The 17,470-nt window shown below is 42.0% G+C and overlaps 1 protein-coding gene across 3 annotated transcripts in view; it reads right to left on the reverse strand.

Moving 5' to 3' along the window:
• Positions 1-14,909, reverse strand: part of LOC128749509 (vitamin D3 receptor A) — a 44,946-nt gene extending 30,037 nt beyond the window's left edge. For 2 of the 3 annotated variants that reach the window (XM_053849178.1, XM_053849176.1), the window contains exons 1-2: positions 14,815-14,909; positions 13,883-14,039 (exon numbers count right to left, since the gene is read on the reverse strand). The gene's annotated coding sequence lies outside the window, so the exon portion shown is untranslated. Of the gene's footprint in view, positions 1-13,882; positions 14,040-14,360; positions 14,661-14,814 lie in introns of those variants that run through there. The other variant, XM_053849177.1, reaches the window with a different exon arrangement.
• Between the last annotated feature and the right edge of the window lie 2,561 nt (positions 14,910-17,470).

The following is a 17,470-nucleotide window of genomic DNA, read 5'->3' on the forward strand; positions in this document are numbered from 1 at the left end:
TTGAGAAGGACTGCCTTCTCGCATCAGATAAGCATGAAACAATGGTAGCGAAATAGTTACCATCAACGACAGCTGCAATCCTATGTAATGAACAGGGCCCTCCACAAGTCTCTCCTCCACCAAAAGGAGCATTGGAAGGAGTGGAGTGCATCTTGACCGATGACCTTGTCGCACTGTCACACACTTGACAACGCATCAACAAAAACAGCGCGAGGGGCCTCTACACGTTGGTGTTGGAGAAAACCCTGGTGTTCAATAAAACGTCAATATTACTACAGATCCATTCAAAGCTCCTCTGGACTGAAACAGGTTTTGCCTATAACCCATCACCACGAAGGGCTCATGGTCAGGGGGGGAAAAGAGACCAAAGGTCGTGGGAAAAATGAAATATTTTCAAGATTTCCCTCAGAATTCCTGGATGTTATCAACGACTTTATCAAGCAATTTGAATTGTCAGTGGCAACGAATGCAGTGGCTGATAATGGCACCGTTTGTGAATGGCCAGAAGACAATTTCAAATAAATCGTGACCGGACAGAAGGAGGGCGCATTAAGATTAGCCACAGCTATAAAACATTGAGGTCTCACAGGCTGCTCAATAGGGTGCACATATCTGCATGAAAGAGGCCTTTCTCACCAAAACAAAGACATACGCTTCGAGAACTTCTCAAAAATGTGAGTCCTAACATCTGATGTCCTTAACAGGAACATTATCATTTCAGAGTCGGCAACTATACCCAGAATCAGAAAGTCACAGGTCTTCTGATTTCAAAGAAGTTATGTTATAAATGATGAAACCTTTTTGTTTAATCCACCATTTTCTTTATAGTTACAGGCTATAAATGACCAGGTGTGTTTCAGAATAGTTAATTCATTTGAATGTGAAGTCGATCATTTGTCTTTACTTCAGAACTTTTCATGATACAGACGGCTGAGCTGGACAGTCGATGAGCAATGTGCAAACCACAGGCTGGTCATTTTCAGACTTCAGCCATTTCTTCCTGGGAGGGACAATAATTCATTGGAACAAATGACACAGTCATGTGTCATTCATTTCATTTACATCACACTTGGGCTCAATCAACACGAGGAAAGTTTTGTCATTTCTATTACTTTGGTCCATTTTTAGACCGAGAGGAAGGTTGCACAGGGACAAGTCCGTTCAAATGTTTCAAGTTTAACCACAGTCTGTCCCCTTATAAAATTACACCAAAAGTGAAAACAACAAAAAAAAAAAAATCTTTTCCACCCACTACCTGGCATCCATTTACGAGAGAAAATAACAGGGCTAAGTGGAAAACAACAGTGTCTAACAGAGAAAATGACTCATCTCATGCTCTATTCCTCCATCACCGCTCTGCCTCTCTTCAATCTAGCTGTGCCGGTACATCCTGTACATAAAAACAGGAGCGAGGTCATGAAGAGTTCTGCGCACAACATGTCGACCCTTCATTCTTGGTATTGATGGATGATTAAAGAAATAAATTATATTCCGTAAAGAGGAATACTCAATGTTCCTGTAGGGCACAGCTATCTCCGCTTTTTATCCTCCTATTTACTGCATGTTTCACTTGCCTTTTTGCTTGACTTCTCCTGCTTTTCATTGAATTTAGGGACTTTTTTGAGGGAACATTAAGCATGAATTCACGTTTTGTAGGTCAGAAAATGGATGCTTTGGTTGAAGGTAAGAGTGTACAATATGACAAGAACGGATGTGTTGACAATCTGCCAAAGTTAGGAGATGAAAATCTAAGGATGAAGAGATCCCATGTGTTCAAGTGAATTTGGATCTTACTGGGCTGTTTTCCAGCTGCACAAGTCAACAAATATGTCTGGTCTTTGTTTTTTTTGCAATGAAGCGGAAATGTATAAATCCACCAGCTGGCTGAACAGGTCTTTTGCATTGGCATGTAAAAGACCTCTTTCATGATCAAAGGAAAGAAAAGATGACCAAGTGTGAACAACACCATCCCTCACATTTCACAGTACTGCTTTGCAAAAGACGACTGGAAATTTCAAACTTAGGACATTAACAGGACGTGCCACCGTACCGACACCCATTCCTAGCAGGAGGAGTAAAATTAATTTAACATTTCAGCACAGAGAGGAACAGATATTTGAATTTTCCATGGCTGGGAATAATCCAATCTTTCCTTTTTGTCCTTTCTTTAATAATTATGTAACACAACAGACGCCATAAACGGTCCAAAAAACCCATGTGGTAGATAAAAAAGGCTTTGAAAATAGTATTATAAATCATGGCAGATTTGAATTATGTTTTTAGTTTGTGAGTAGAACAGAGTCAACTAACCATGACCAAGACAGTGGACACATAACAGATTTTGAGGCTCAGAACTCCATTTGACCACAGACAATTAAATGCAGCAATAAATTAAAGTCATAATTTTAGAATTTTTACAAACATACACATGAACATGAAGGTAGATAAAGTCGGGAACATTTCTATTTAAAAAAAAAAATGTTGACTCCTACAATAAGCTCATGGAGTAAGCCGTAATTTGATATAAAAATACTTCTCGGCTGCAGTTGTTTCAAATGTGTTGGGTTGCATCACCATGGAAACAGTTTGGAGCACTTTTGGGTGTTGTCTTCTGGATTAGATCATGCAGTTTGCATGAAACTACCATGCATGATGAAAGATCCAGCTTTGGAAATGTACATTTTTTGACAGTGTTAGTGCAAATAGGAACATCAGGGCGTCAATTTTATCTTTGATAACTGTCCCATGTGGTCAGTCCATTGTGTAGAGACCCACTAAATATAAAGAACTGTGAAAGCTGTGGTAAACTGTGGGACCATGTACGAGTCTCCAGCATGGGGCATGTTTATCCCCATACACTCCTTTGATTAGAGATGTTCTTGCATATTGCAAACAGCAGGGTGTCACCATGTGTGGCTGTGTCTGTTTGAGTCCATGTATGTGTAAGAGGCTCCTGCAGGGAAGCTGCTGAACAACAAGACTCCAGTGTCAGCTGCTGGGATGATTTCCTCTCTGTCCTCATGATACAGGTGTCGAGAATCTTAATGTGCCATCTAGTTTATTATTATATTAGACCAACTACGTGACTGGCGCTCCATCCGATTCTAAACGTGCAAAGTGCACAAAACCACAGGGCACAGAGGTCATCGTTTTGCAATACATACTTGAATCTGATAAGTTCTTTAAACGTGTACAGCAAAAGATGTACAGATATATAGATATGTGTCACACAGAAAATGTACATTTGCTTTTTCAACCTTTTTTGAGCAACATTTTTCTGGTGTTTCTCTTTCCTCACCAACACACACAGCCACAGGTTTTCACCTGGGTGAATTCACTTTTTCCCAAGGGCTTTTTTTAAATTACAAACACCCATTTTAAAAAATGTACAAGCAGTCTGGCATGAGCAAGATCACAAAAACATGATTTCTACAGCAAATCTGTTTGTCAAGGAAGTGTCACGCTGCACGAAACCCTGAATAGGTGACAAGCATGCACCTAAAAGTTGAAGTCCAAGAAGCTGACTTCACGCACAACATTCAAGTGGTGAACATTGAGAACTGATCAATGATTTGATATGAAAACAAATACATGAATTACACAAAACAATAACTCATGATCAAGAACCAGCTTGAGGACTGAATATCACTCAACATTCATAAACTCTCAAGGGGTTCTCCAGCCCTGAAGCAGCATTGGGGGCTCACGCAGAGTAACGCAGAGTTTGGGCTCAAAGAAAAAAAGTATTTTTGCGGTGCCAAGTTTAAATTTCAATCCTGGAGCTCACAACAAAAGTAGCTGACTGATCTCCATTTCCCAGCTCTCCTCACCAAATCATCACACGCTCAAGTGCAGAATGCTAAACCACAACCATGTTACAACATATGGCCAGCAGAGAGAGTGAAAGAAAGAAGCGACGTGAAAGACCGTAAATCATTAGTGGAAGTCGGGATTTGTGGCTTGTCACTTTTCCTGTGGCTATGGTTTTTCTTTTCGGGTTGGCCCAACATAGCCAGAAAACAAAACCACTTCTGAGCTGCAGTGTATATGGACACGTATTTCCATAAACAACTGCAAGGCCACACTGACAATCACTTGAATTATTATTATTATATATGATTATGGTCTTAGTCTTCAACTTACGTCTCCGACCTTCCGTCTGTCATGTAGTCTGAACCCTGGATGGCAGGAAGAGATTCAGTACAGTGGCTATGATGCAAATGTACAGGCACCGTTGTCAACAGTAAGTGATACAATCGATTCTAAGGTCTGAATTTGTATCAGTTGAACTGATACAGTATCCGCAGATGCATCTGGTGGAATTGGTTGCCAGGTATTTTTTTCTACCACAATAGAAAAATCAAGACTTTATGAGGGAGTAAAGAAATGGATTTAGATCAAAGAATCGATGGTAGTTCCCAGATTCAACAAATGGCGATCGCCTCGCTGGACACATTTACCACTTATATTTCCCATGCAACAATATGTGCCTGCGAGCATACTCTAAATTTGAATCCAAATTCATCGAAAGCATCCAGTCACATGACTGTATAGTAGGCGCCAAAGCTTTCCACAACTACTCGAAGACATTTAAAAACATGTTTGGCTTTAAGATGTTATTCAGTCCAACATCATACGTCAATATTTGGGCGCCAAGTGCTGACACTATGAATGTATTTAGAATCTAAAAACCCACTTCAAAATAAAAGTGGGAGGCTCGACGGCAGGAGAAAACCTGAGAAAGTGAGACCGCAAAAAGCAATGATAGAAGGATTTAGCAGGACTGGACTGGATGAGCGCCAGGTAGTGAAACTGTAGATAGTGTGGAGAAACGGTGCGGTTACTGGGAAACAGCTGTGTCAGCTTTCAGCATACACACCGGACACCCGGTGCAAACACACAGCATGAACAAAATCAAACCACTATGCATTCTTTGTGATCACGTACACAAGTGCAGGACAGGGATTGACTGACCGAGGGAATCACAGACTCACGCAGCATCACTGCCACAGGACGATCCGGAGACGGAGTGGTGACAGAAGTGAGCTCATGAAAGGAGTCATGAAACACAGACTGATGGCTGAGATCTATTCAGCCATGCGTCTAAACCAGACTGAATACCAAGAATGTGACATGTAAACAAAACACGGCGAGGGAAATTCAGTGTTGTGGGAGGCAGGCTGTTAAATAAGCCCTAATTTTGGAAGACCAACTTGAAACAAATGGCTTCCAAGAACTCCCCGAGCCACGAGAGAAACAAAACTTACTGACAGAAACATACAGTGGTAGACAACAAAAACACAGGACGTCTTGTGTTCCAAAACATTGCGAACAGCTGATCACGAGAATTAGTGCATGAACTGTGAGAATTGCTGACACACACGGTCCATTTCTTTAAACCTCAACCACATCGCTTCCAACACAAATGGATGTTTAATAGTGGAAATGTTTTCATGCTCATATTCACAATGATCCCTTGAGGGATTGTGATTCACCCGAACTCATATCACAGATTTGTATTTATTTTGGGTCTCAAAATTGACTTGCTTAAAACGTGCAAAGTGATACGAGTCAAGTAAAAAGCAAAAAAATTCATAGTGGGAAGCGTCAGGATTACAACTGAGGCATACTCTGCTTTCAGGTTGTCACAAGAACTGATGCTTCGGTGCTCAATCGGTATAAACACGCAAACAAATTAAATGTTGCTGGCGTCTTGTGGCACCATGCGTACCAAATGTTCATGTTTATTCTTTACAACACCAACATGTTATGTTAAATGCCCACCAGAAACCAGACATCCTACATTACACAGGTTAAAAAAAGATCAAGGTTCATTGAGAGGTCAAACCCAACTCCAGTTTTCACAGAACGCCTGTGAACCACAAACCACTTTCGGTATACATTTACCAGGCCTGAAGAACAGAACTGCATGAGAACGTAAACTGCTTGTCATGAACCATTTTGGACATTGAAGCCTGACCCACGTTTCCTTGTTTGTCTTAACTTGATCCGTTAAACTTCCAGTGCGTGATCCTAAACCCCCTAAAAGTCTGATCTAGTGAGGGAAGCCCTGCACAAAAAAAAAAAAAAAAAAGAAAACGCACCCATGTTTTCACTACACTACAGTTCACATTGCATCATTTTAAATGACTCAGCTGGAGGCTGTGTGCCAGCATGCCTTGTGTATATTCTAGAGTCGAGACTTTCCTGTAACAGAAAGAGCCACTTCACTTTTTCATCAATCATTGCGCTATAAGATGAAATGCCAATGTTGACAAATAGGACAAAATATAGTTGGGAGGGGGAGATGAGAAGAGGGAGAGTGAGAATGCGGCATTGAGAGAATAACAAGATCGTATTTATGGCAGAGGGCGGTAGACTGAAGGGAGAGGGAAGGAAATGAGGCCATGTGGGAAGAAGCGAGGCACAGCACCTTTGAAAACTAAGTGTGAAGTTTGGAAGAAAAGAAAAGGAAGTAGCTGTCGACTGCTTGGGGTAATCATGTCATAATTCCAACGATGCTGATACTGTCATTTAAAACCTTTCACTGAAAAAGTAGTGTGGCCATTTACAAAAAAAAGTCAAGCTGATATGAAAGGTTTCACTCACATCTACTGTCACCGTTGTGCAAAGAATTAACATATTTTACAATAACTGTTGATGCAAATGTACACATTTTTATTCATTACATTAAAACATTAAAAACACAAATCTAGCGAAATGAATAACAAGAATATTGGTTGTATCTCAGGTTTCAAAAGTAATGATAGGCAGATATCAGCCAGCACCATGACATTCTTGACGAGTGACTACGACTGAAGAATATATGGTTATCGCATCTCTATCCAGATATGAACAGATCAAGATATCAAACCTATGATATCCCTTTACCCAGCCAGTTATGCAAAAGTCGTGTGCTCTCCCAATGTGGTAGAATCATCTAATATCTTTTGGGGAATCGACATGAGTTTGCTTTTGGTACTGCGACAACACAATCCACGTTTCGCCAAACTCAGTATTGAAGGGCAAAAACCACTAGAGCCATTTTTTGAGGAATAACAAGTAATCCTGGTTGTGGATCAGTATCATGACTGTCATATGGAAAAAAAAGAGATTCATCATTATCTTCTGCTGCTCAACAAGGTGGTTTCAAACAAACTATAATTTTAAAAACAGCACTTCGTTTCTCCAGCAGATAATGAAAAAAAAGGGAAAGTATTGTAGCTCCAAGCAAAACATGCTCCATCCTGTCGGATTCGGCCGCAGCACACTGTCAGACGATTCACAGTGGAGTTGTGACACGTGTCATCACAAGATGCAGAGTGAAACGCGACGTATTCCCTCTAACAATACATATGTAGCTGCAGTGTTTAGTTGCAAACAGTTCTGCCGAACTGTCCCCGAGAAAGAAAGGCGGAGCCATGTGCAGGAGGCCTGTTGAGCTTCAACCAATCCCCCTCGGTGGGCTTGTCGCTTCCTCTCACAACTACAGTGGGATCAGTGAAGAGAAAATGAGGAATGGTTGGGGGAAAAGGTCAGGAAGGAGCATTAGCTGCTTACTCAAACCCCCCTTTTGCTGGGCCTCAACAGACAGACAGAGAAAGAGCAAAAGAAGGGGATGAAAGCTGAATCTCATTTGCAAGGGTTTGTGCTGCTCAAACCCAGTTCTACATACCAACATTTTGTCTGACACAGCAGAGTAATAGTTTTACAACAAGTGGTTCAAATGCCGCAACATCATGTGTGATCGGGGGGTTAGCGGCACCATGTTTAAGCGGACAAATCCCTCTCAGTTTATCCGCCAAACACTCACACTGCATACCCTTAACAAGGCTATGGTGTGCTTTCTTGAAAACATAAGTGTTCCACTGGGTCGTATTACGGGCTTTTAGCAAGGGGGGCGTCTGGGCATCCTAGGGACTGAACGGCAAAACTGTAGCTTGGCCATCATAGTCACAATATTTAAATTGTGCGGTTGTCCACATCTCATATGATTTATTATATATGGTTGTTAAAAGGTGTGAAAGTTTACAAAACCATCAGATACTCAGCTCAAAAAAATATGCTTGTCCTACATTAATATATCAAAGACAAATAGCAAAACTGTAGAAACTGAGCTTGTAGTAAAATATTTTTTTTTAAATAAATGAGGGTCACCCAAGGAAAACAACTGTAAAACAACCAGTAGACCCCTGCATCTGAAAGTGTTTTTGTGGCAACAGCCCCTGAGTTCATCTCTGTTAAGTTATTTTTGTACAAGTAGTCGAAGATACGCAGCATGGCAGGCAGAAGAATACAACAGGATGACTCCGACTTATATTGCACAAGCATCAAAGCAATGCTGTCTCTCTCCTGCAACTGCAAAACAACATGTTCACACTGTATAAAACTACTCACAATTCATTGTCAGGTATAAAATAAGCTACTTAAGGCTGAGTTTGCTACTGACAGAATCACCCGAGATGCACCTTAATAACAGGTCTGCGCAGAGACCATTACCCGGCAAAGACCCATGCAGATTTGACTGTGCTAAGCATTTAAGCCGTTCACTTGCCACATTAAGCCCTTCTAAATGTAAAGAGGGCTTGTGCTTCCTCCCAACACAGCCTTGCCGGTAAAATGGATGCTTAGGACAGAACCATACACAAGGGGCAAAGCATGATCCCCGCCCTGAAGGGTTCATTAATGACCGATAACAGCCAATAATTCCTGATTTGATTTGTAAAGACTGTTTCAGAGGGGTCAGTGCGAGATGACCGTTGTGCTCGAAGAGTCATCCCCCCCAAGACTGAACAGATAATATGTTTAGCACCCACATAAAGTGCCTGATATATCTTATGGATTGATTCTAAATGCAGGACACACTGGAAGAAACAAGCAACTGAAGTTATGGATTAAAAACCAAGGCAATATCACTGCGCAATCTTAAAAAACAATCTACACACATTTGCAGATTTAAATTTGATTCGTAAGGTACTGCATTATTTGGCTCCAGAACAACAGTTCATTCGCCAAAGAAACTCTAAACAAGCCACTTGAGGCTCTGTCAGGTGATCGGTTCATTCCTCTGCACAACAGCACTTTCACTTCAACACCTACAAGACTGTTGGGATGTTTCATGCTGTGATGAAAAGAAAGGTTATGTCCTTCTTCTCCCGCTTTATATTGCATAGGTGTTACTGTATTGTGGCTGCCATTACAGTTTGCCATGTATATGTTGTTACTTTAGTGCCTATGAAGTGTAAAACAATGCTTCTTTCTGTCGATGAATTTTATTACCTTTTAGCATCACAGCCTGGGGACTCGATAAAACTAGCCTTTCACACAATCATTCCCCTTTACAGCAAATATACATTTGCTTTCGGGCTCTGGGAGGAAATCGGAGCACCAAGTGAAAAACCAGACAAGCACAGGGAAAACAGGGCAGACAGGGCAAAAGGCTGCTGCAAAACCAGGAGTGGAAGTGACGGTCACGCGGCAGCAGGAACCACTATTTAACAATACAGCCATAAACAAGGAGGTGAACAAGTCAGTAACCTCGGAGGTTTTAAATACGTGTCAATCTCATTAGTCACAACAACTGGCCCTCCACTATATTTATGTTGTGGCTGCACAATTACAGCCCATGCTGAATCTATTAGCCTTGTGGGTTTTTTCAGCACATTTACAAAGAAGGAGGGCGGTACGGAGGAAAGCAACGGAAAGAATCAAAAGGACTTTACTAGTCACTCGTGAAATCACGAATTAGGCTAATATCTGTTTTAGTATCGACTGTCCATCACCTGGATTTCATGGCATGGAAAACACATTGTGTTGCCGACTTGCTCAAGATCCCACCATCACATTTTATGCTTTCATTCACACACGAATGCAGGGGTCTGGAACCGATGGATCGCGAGTCAGATGTGGCTCTTTGAATGTCGAAATACCGTCATATCTAAGCGCAGTTACCCTGAACTCATGAACTTCATGCTTAACTCAACAAGTGACAATAACACAAAGACTTTTGGACGTTTGGAGGGGGCATACGATCTGACACTGGTATTTTTGTCAATGCTCCACACAGCACACAGAAATCATGATATCAGCCAAAGCATATCCAAACGTACCAAAACTTTCATGTCCATCTATTGATTCATCTTCCCTCCGGAGGTCAGCAGTGAAACTGCGCAGCTCCATCTGCTAATGAAATATCTTCCATTATTCACGATCCTTTGATCGGGGAATTTCTCAAGTGCAATGGTGGGGTTCAAATCCTCAACATGGCAGTGAGAACGTTTGGGACAAGATGAAACACGCTCCGGTGATATAACAGAGTTTCATGTTTGAACCACAGTACAAGTGTCCCTGTAAATAGACACATAGTCTACATGCATGAGACAACACAATGAAAACAGCAACAACAGGTGTGATTTAATGCATTACATGAGAAAAGTCCTGCCATGTTTCCAGAACTTCCAGAACAATGACCCCAAAACTAACATTTGCTTTGCAAAGTGTAATTACTAATGAATTACAAATAATACATTTTAATAATAATATTTCTGTATACTTTCACATTACTTATTCCTTATAGTTTGAGTTGGAGACCAACACAAACTTCTGTATATACCAGTGGGGGACAATTCCAATTTCTATGAAGCCACATCATATATAGTGACTGTTGGGGCCATAAAGCCATAAAGAGTCTTAAATAAGACATTTTTCTAAACACAAATTGACAAACCTACAAGGGAAATTGTGCTTGTAAACACCGACATACATAACCATATGTCTCTGAACAATAGGTATTAACTTACGTTCAGCAGCGTATAGTTTCCCCACAAGGCCTGAGCTCATTGGTTATCATTTTACAACCCACCTGCAACTCACTCAGTAATTCAACAGGTTGGGATCTTCACAGGGGAACAATATTCCTTCATTCCTTGTAAAAGCCTATTTAGAAGTGCATTCTCATGACTGTACTAATAACACATGATAGATGAGTGTCACCAAAACATTTGATCAAACCCAAACATACAGTGATGCTCTTCTTTTTGTCAACCGTCTCCATTTGTTTAAAACAACGTGCTGCTGAAAAAGCACCAACTACGTTCAACTGGAACATCTATCAAAGTGGCCACAGTCCAACTCAGTTTGAACACGTGAATCGTGTTCAGAATCTTCTCTTCACCTTGTCAGACTCACGACCTTCAAGACGCCAGCTGACATTTGAAGTGAAACCTTATTTGCGCCTTTTAAGCAGCCAAGTCTCAAGGAGGCAGTCGAACAACCGACTGCTCTTCTTCCGTGGTCACTTTATGGGATGAGCCCCTCACAAACGGAGCAGGGAAACAATCAGGTATTGACTCTGGCAAGTGTATCCATTTGAAGCCTCATCTAATAAATGAATATTTCAGCGCGAGGGAAGCTCAACATTATGATGCTGATGACACCCTCCATCTCACAAAGCTCGCTGTTAGATTTTAAAAAACAATTTCTGTATCATGGACGTGTGTTACAAATCACATTGTAAACAAAGCTCATTCTCAAAAGGAACTAAACTACTGCTATGAATGCTGAAAAAAAAAAAAACTACACACACACACACTTCACATAAATGGAGAATTTGAGCAGTGATTCATACTACTGCAGGATGTGGCGCTCGCTCGCTGAGTGGGTGAGCACAAACCCTTGGAAGCAACGTGCTGTGAAGAAAATAAACACAAAACCTTCAACTCCAACCAAAAGCAGTAAAACAATGTGTCCTTTCAAGAATAAAGCACACGCTTTCAATCTTGTGGTTTTCCATTGAACCGAGGCAACCTTCAGCAACAGCGTCCAAACATAAAAACAAGAAACGTCACTTTGATCTATCAAAGCTACATGAACACCTCTCAATGTTTAATATTTCCTCAACTTCTACTGATCAAACTATTCAGTTGTTTTATAAGGCTAGTCATCAGGCTGTGAGCCTGGATTTGAGACAGGGGTCATGTGAGCCCAGTGTGTCACCATGTTTACGACCACAGCGTGAAGAAGCAGAGGCCCACTTACGCTTTCCAATGTTTCACAACAGCCCTCCAACCCGCGTGCTTGTGTGGGAACGGTTATTTGGAATTGAAATTTGGATTAAATACTCAGGGAAACGTCCTTCTTCTTTTTTCCTGGTGCAGTGCAGTAATAATGGGGTCTCACCATTCCTAAATACCCCTTTAACTCGGAAGCAATATTTTTATTGCGGCAATAGAAAGGATCAGAGCAACAGCTAACAGCATTTAAAGAGCCGAAAACAGGCGCCTGGAGATACACAGGAGGAATACCATTTAGGCAGAGAACATACTGAGGTGAGAACACACTGGGCACATTTCCAGGGAACAGAAGACACACCTATCTGTACTCTTCAAATTCTGGGAAATGACATTCCAGATCCCCACTTTTAATAGTCACCTTTTTACCCTGTATATGCCCTCCTGAATGAGAAGAAGACACCTGCACTTGGTTCTGAACTCCAGCGCATTCAGCTCAGTTGTGAACAGAACTGCTTTGATGTATAGCCAGAAACAACAGCCGTCCTCCAAGACCATACTGTATATCAAAACATACCGACAGCTCGAGATATTTCAAAGGAACATTCCGAATGGTATGAAGACTTCATACAAGTTTGTGGGTCTTTGTTCTGGTAAGTGTTTACATGACCTAAACATCCCTCAACTGAGGACTGATAACGCACTTGGTAGCATCATCATGGACCAATACATAAATAAATACAAATAAATAAGCTTTCAAAAAGGGGTTTTACAGGTTTGTTCTTTCCACTGATCAGCCAATGAGAAGTGTGTTTATATGCATAACGCAATTATCATACAAGCCGGACCAGTTTGTAAACTCCACAACACAGCAAGTGAGGAAGCGATCTTGCTGCGCATTATTGGGGACAGCTGTGATTTTGACACTTTGTTTACGTCCGAGATTGATGCATTGCTGCAAGACAGACCTGAAAACTTATGGAGAACTGAGCAATAGATAAATACCAGATAAATGGTTCAGTCCAACCGCACAGCACTGTAACATATTCCTTCAACCATTCGAAAACAATTCTTGAAATTCTCATTTTGCAGAAGTAAGAAGAGGCAACGCTGCTGATCATGGCCAGTATTTCGGTCATAGGTTTTCTGCGAAATGTATTAATAACACGTGTGATCATTAAAAGCAATTCTTACAAAAAATAATCATCAAGAAAATAAGTCAAGATCATTCAAGGGAGGTCCAGAACTGCAACAGACTCTGTGAACCTGTATCCATCTTGTGGAGTTGTGTTGACACACCTGACATTCCAGGGCAGAATCAAAACTAAAATAGCCAAACCTCATTGATGTGGCGCTTGCTCATCATGTAGAACAGGAGTCCAACTATTTTGAACACATGTAAAAGCTGGAAATCTCAGACACAAAACCAAAAGGCCAAATTACTATAAAGCACTGGGGGAAACGGATATTGACAGCTTCACAAGATGAACAAAAGTATATCTTATGTATACCTTAATGTACACCTCAGCAAATATAACATTGTCTTTTTTCACATCACATTAGGAAGCTGACCATCTGGATTTCCAGTTGTTATTGCAGTTTGAGAGCACTCCGAGTTGCAGTGGTCTTGCTACTGGCATAGAGAAGCACATGTGGAATGTGGAGGGAAGCAGCCGCCTACAACAACAACAGCACACGGAGAACACCACAATGTGGACACAACTTCGGCTGATAGTTGCGATCAAATGCATTTCCCTCGAAACAACGTGTCGCATCAGCAGGGGAAAAAAAAAAGGCACCAGCATGGAAACAAAGAGCATGTCGTCCTCTCGCATGTGCGGCACATATGGCACAGCAGTCAAACACAAGCTTACCTGATGTGGCATATCAACATTCACTTTGTGATGGAGCGGAGGTGGAGGGCTCCAAATGTTGGACCCGGCGATGCCAAAAATCCCAGAGTCCGAGGCGTTGAAGCTGGCTGTTCCCACAATTTCCACAGTGAAAAACTTTGTCTCGTATTCAGCAGAACTGTCAGAGGAGAAGAGAGGAGGAGAGAATTAGGCTGGGCAACCTAACGGTCAGTCGGGGGGCTGGGAGTTGTGAGCGGGATGACGTCCCGTTATCTGCAGCACATCACCATGAAAACAACCATCGCTTCACGCTGCGTTTGGTGGTCTTAAGACAACCAAGTGCAGGGCCATTACTTTGTCATGTGACGCGGTAAACAGAAGAAGCACGCAAAACAATTCGGTGTAACACTACAGTCGTTTCATACCCATCACGTTGGCAGATTCCGAGCACTGCACGTCGGATTTAAGTTCAAACGAAATGCTGAGATTCCTCACATACCCCGCCATGTAACGTGCGCCGAATTTATGTGCGACCTTCATTGATCGCTCAGAGTCCCCAAATGCGACGGGAGAGGGTTCTATAAGCGCCTCGTTTGGCAGAAACCGAAAAGGCCACTTCTTTACGAATGGAGTTTCGCACAAGCCACTGACGCCGCTCAGACGCTGACAGCCGAATGAGCCTGCATTACGGCGGTGAAATGGCCTCCCGACGATGTCACTCCGCCGCGGCTGACTGGCTGCATTGTTCGTGCCGGCGGTGTGTCAAAATCTCGCAGCCCGCCGGAGAAGCGCTATCAATGGCTACAACGCGTGTGCCACTCGGCCCGAGAGCCGCGCTCAGCGACACCCCAAACCCAGCCCGAGCAAAAGTGCAAGTCTTCCAAAAGTGATGAGAAGGCTTTAGGCACGCGACACGGTCCGCCAGCGGCGCCAAAGTGTGAGCTAAAACTTACAATTGTCCATAACACTGACGGCGTGCTCGCATACCCCGTTAGTCCAGTTGTTTAGATCCGCGGTAGCACTGTTGGTGGACTGCACACTCGCCCCGCCCCCGCCGTTTCAGCCATACCTATACATACATATATAATCCTGCGGGGAACCAATCACAGTGCGTCACTCTGGAAAACGGCCCGCTGCTATTGGCCGCGACGCTTGTCTGTTACTCAGCTGTCTATATACCATATAGGGGTGTGTCATGACGTAGACGCCGTTTCATAGTGGACGATTCAGCAGATAATATTTATTTTATCAAAATAGAAATTATGTATTTTTATTTGTCAGTGTCTCTTTTTGCAATGAAATCAAACAGTGTTCATTCTTATAAACTGGTTCCTCCAGATATTTGTTTATTTTAGAGCAAATTAATTTTAGATATGAACTGTAACTGCATTTTTCTAGGCATACATTATTAATCTGCCACCCATACATAATATATGAAAGTCCTAGCATCCCCTCTCTGTACTCTCCACCCTGGAAACAGTTGGTAACTGATAGTACGCACATGCCTGGAAAATACTAGGTTCATTTCCCGGAAACTACTTATTGTGATGGTTTTTTTAATGTATATAAAGACTGAAACCAGGCGCTGTTTTCATCCGCCGAGAAAATAAGCTGTCGATTTAGAGATTGCTTTAATTTCAACCTTGCATGAACATGTGGTTTCACACGCTTCTCTGGTTGCATGTATTTAAATCACCAATAGTTCATTTAGTTCCTTTAGATTTAACTGAGTCCTTGACAAATGCTCAATAAATTTAAAGGAAAAAGCACAGTGCGGTGTTCTATACAACCTCAGACCACAGTCAGAGGTGCACATGAGGCAAGCAACATCAGTTCACTGTTACAACTTTATTGAAACATCAACAAAATCCACATTATATTAGCGTCAAGGCTATGACTATGTAATGATGCTATTGAATGCCATTGTGCCAAGAAGACTCTCGGTGACATGGATCAACTCCAGCTCCAAGTACACCTCGGATTTAAAGAACGTACACGGTTTTGGTGTTTTAAATTGGAGGTGAATGCATCATGAAGTGGCGACGGTGCGTTTCTTGAATGACTGGACACACATCACGATGTGTGTGCTCGCGTGATAAGTCTGTGTCGTCTGCCTGTGAGTGCATGTGCAGGAATCTAGGCCATCCCTCGTGGCTTTGTGTCTGAGAGGCGGATCAGTCTATATGAGGCGGCCAGGCATATGGGCGTGTTTAGGTGGGAGCATGCGCACACAGCTCGGCTAAACCCTCCACTGGGCAGCTCTGTAACAGAGGGAGCTCTGGCTGCGCTTGTATGGGGGAGTAAACAAAAAAGCAAAAGTACACAATCCCGCTAATTGGTGCGCACACTTACACAAACACTCTCGCTTACGGCCCCAAACTCTTTTATCCCGCTGCCTACTTCCCAACCGCCTCACATACACTGCTCTCTCCCACTCAAGGCTGAGTCTAGGAAACAGCTGGAAAAGCAAACAGTCGCAGGCCGGCCTGAGTGCGGCTCGCTGGCTCTCACACATGACTGGCCCTTTACTTGGATGAATGCAGTCCTCACACCGCTTTCTCTGCAGCCATCGGAAAGGACAAGGAGCCGTGGAGTCGCACGGACCGAGAGGAATGCTGCAGCAGTTGACAAACACATTCCCAGATCAAGTCGCAGTGTGTGGGTGAGAGGATTGGTAGCGGTGACACCAGTGTGTTGGCCGCAAACTGTCCTCCGGGATGATTTACCAGACATTGCTTCCCAACAATCTTTACATTGAGCTCAGAGCATATACATGAGCAGATGTCAATCATATTAATAAGAAGCCATTCTTGTATAAGCAAGGCGAAAAATCATATTCAAAAAGACATCAAGTTTTAACCTATTATTTTTGTTTATCTTTTTTCTAATTATTAATATTATTTTTTTTAACAATTCAATATTCTGCTTTCTATTGTTTTTACCTAAAAAAAAAAATTCTAAACTAAAACAAAATACATGAATCAATCTTCAGTTCTATGTCTACTAATAAATGATATTGTTTGTTGTCCACATCCCACTTGTGTTCACAAATGTTATAGTTGTGTTCACCTGCCAGATTCTTAATCTTCCCATATAAAAAGCCATAACAAAGAGTGAAGCTGATGCAGTTCAAGACAGAACATTCAAGACTTGCCTGTACTAAAACGCGTGCATTTATTGCACACACCAAAAAAACATTTAAATCTTTTGAAGCTACAAACCAGAGTGAAACCCAGGAGAAGCGTTTGCTGCTTTGACAGCAGCGCTGTGTGATTCAAGTACTCCAGTGATGAGCACAGTCTTTGCTTCATAAGTGCATGAAACACTTCAGTTTTTATATCTTTAAAGCTTAAATTTTCCATCCATCAACGCAGTTTCCTTCATCATTAATGTTTGGTTATGACATCACACTGGATATAGTGATGCACCTGGAATTAGAGGAGTGAAAAAGGTTCCTTGCAAAAAACAAAAATAAACAAAGTTTGTACAAAACATATCAGTGAGAAGGAAAGAGGAGAAAGTTTTAAAGCCATGTGTGTTGAAATGACTTGCATGTCACTCTTATAGTGACACAAACTGCTGCTGGATAAATGTCACTGCCACAATGCC

The sequence above is a fragment of the Synchiropus splendidus genome, chromosome 18, assembly GCF_027744825.2.
Source record: "Synchiropus splendidus isolate RoL2022-P1 chromosome 18, RoL_Sspl_1.0, whole genome shotgun sequence".
NCBI lineage: Eukaryota > Metazoa > Chordata > Actinopteri > Syngnathiformes > Callionymidae > Synchiropus > Synchiropus splendidus.